The sequence below is a fragment of the Ascidiella aspersa genome, chromosome 5 (assembly GCF_963924565.1).
Source record: "Ascidiella aspersa chromosome 5, kaAscAspe10.2, whole genome shotgun sequence".
Classification (NCBI taxonomy): Eukaryota; Metazoa; Chordata; class Ascidiacea; order Phlebobranchia; family Ascidiidae; genus Ascidiella; species Ascidiella aspersa.
Window position 1 is genome coordinate 13,301,620 of NC_139451.1, and position 2,450 is coordinate 13,304,069.

At 55.2% G+C, this 2,450-nt stretch overlaps 2 non-coding genes across 2 annotated transcripts; both read right to left on the minus strand.

Moving 5' to 3' along the window:
- Window positions 1-145: 145 nt before the first annotated feature.
- LOC146144392 (5.8S ribosomal RNA) lies at window positions 146-299 on the minus strand. Its single transcript, XR_014498947.1, has one exon. It is a non-coding gene; the product is annotated as a 5.8S ribosomal RNA (ribosomal RNA).
- Window positions 300-546: 247 nt separating this feature from the next.
- Window positions 547-2,357, minus strand: LOC146144393 (small subunit ribosomal RNA). The gene has a single exon (XR_014500585.1). It is a non-coding gene; the product is annotated as a small subunit ribosomal RNA (ribosomal RNA).
- Window positions 2,358-2,450: the final 93 nt, after the last annotated feature.

Sequence of the window (2,450 nt, forward strand, 5' to 3'; positions counted from 1 at the left end):
TTCGAGGTCGACTCGCCGCCGCCGCGCGGGATTCTGGTCGCGATCGTCGCGCATCGTGCCGTGCTGTCTTGAGCGGGACGGGCGCTCGCGCGTCCGACGCCGCAGCAGCCGCGCGGAGAAATCCCCGCGCGGAACGTTTGCAACGCGACCCTGAGGCGGGCGCGGCCCCGGGATTGACCCGAGGCCGCAATTTGCGTTCAGAACGTCGATGCTCAATGTGTCCTGCAATTCACACTAATTCACGCAGCTAGCTGCGTCCTTCATCGACTCACGAGCCGAGTGATCCACCGCCAAGAGCCATCCACGATTGTTTCGCTCGCACAGTGCCTCGCACTATAGGGTGACAAAATAGACCGCGCCGAGCGGTCGGCCAGGCCGACGCTTGAAGCCGGAGCGCGCGGCACCGCGGCACTCGACGCGCAAACATTACCGGGTGACCGAATCGCCGGCCGGCGCGCCGCTCCTCGCGGGTCGGGCGCCGGGTAGCAAAGACTTTTTCTCTCGCTTGTCCGAGTTTCGCGTTCGCCGAAGCGTTTGCGAGACCGTTAATGATCCTTCCGCAGGTTCACCTACGGAAACCTTGTTACGACTTTTACTTCCTCTAAATGATCAAGTTAGATCGTCTTCTCGGACGCCGGCTCGACCGTTGCCGGCCGCGCCAGGTCCAATCGGAGGACCTCACTAAACCATTCAATCGGTAGTAGCGACGGGCGGTGTGTACAAAGGGCAGGGACGTAATCAACGCGAGCTAATGACTCGCGCTTACTGGGAATTCCTCGTTCAAGGGAAATAATTGCAATTCCCTATCCCTAGCACGACCGGGGTTCAGCGGGTTACCCAGACCTGTCGGCCAAGGCGAGCACATGCTGATCCGGTCAGTGTAGCGCGCGTGCGGCCCCGAACATCTAAGGGCATCACAGACCTGTTATTGCTCAATCTCGTGTGGCTAAACGCCACTAGTCCCTCTAAGAAGTTAGACGCCGACCGATTGGGTCGCGTAACTAGTTAGCAAGCCAGAGTCTCGTTCGTTATCGGAATTAACCAGACAAATCGCTCCACCAACTAAGAACGGCCATGCACCACCACCCACAGAATCAAGAAAGAGCTCTCAATCTGTCAATCCTCACTGTGTCCGGGCCGGGTGAGATTTCCCGTGTTGAGTCAAATTAAGCCGCAGGCTCCACTCCTGGTGGTGCCCTTCCGTCAATTCCTTTAAGTTTCAGCTTTGCAACCATACTTCCCCCGGAACCCAAAGACTTTGGTTTCCCGCAAGCTGCCGGAGAGGTCGTAAAACTAACGCCCCCCGATCGCTAGTTGGCATCGTTTATAGTCAGAACTAGGACGGTATCTGATCGTCTTCGAACCTCTGACTTTCGCTCTTGATTAAAGAAAACATTCTTGGCAAATGCTTTCGCAGTCGTTCGTCTTGCGCCGATCCAAGAATTTCACCTCTAACGGCACAGTACGAATGCCCCCGTCTGTCCCTCTTAATCATTACCTCGCGCTCCGAAAACCAACAAAATAGAACCGAGGTCCTATTCCATTATTCCATGCACCATTATTCAGGCGAATCGCCTGCTTTGAACACTCTAATTTTTTCAAAGTAAACGTTCCGGCCGCCGCCGACACTCAGTCAAGGGCACCGGCGGAGAACCGGAGGTGAGGCCAGGACGGCCAGTACACGCCTTGCGACGGACCGGCCGCCTGCGCCCAAAATCCAACTACGAGCTTTTTAACCGCAACAACTTAAATATACACTTTTGGAGCTGGAATTACCGCGGCTGCTGGCACCAGACTTGCCCTCCAATGGATACTCGTTAAAGGTTTTAAAGTGTACTCATTCCAATTACAGGGCCTCGTTTAGAGTCCTGTATTGTTATTTTTCGTCACTACCTCCCCGCGTCGGGAATGGGTAATTTGCGCGCCTGCTGCCTTCCTTGGATGTGGTAGCCGTTTCTCAGGCTCCCTCTCCGGAATCGAACCCTGATTCTCCGTTACCCGTAAGAACCTCGGTAGGCCAGTACCGTACCGACGAAAGTTGATAGGGCAGACACTTGAATGATCCGTCGCCGGTGCGAGACCGTGCGATCCGCAAAGTTATCCAGAGTCACCAAAGGTTGCGGGCCGAAGCCCGGTCGGTTTTTGGTCTGATAAAAGCACGCCTCCCGCGAGGTCGGCGCTTCACGCATGTATTAGCTCTAGCATTTCCACAGTTAACCACGTAAAACGTACGATCAAATGAACCATAACTGATTTAATGAGCCATTCGCAGTTTCACTGTACGAGAGCTCGTACTTAGACTTGCATGGCTTAATCTTTGAGACAAGCATATGACTACTGGCAGGATCAACCAGGTAGCTACTTTAGCGTAGCCCCGAAAGGCCGACGAAGGAGGCGCCGCTGATGCGGCGCCGTCGCTCGGTCGATGCGAAACCCGAAGGCTTCTCTCC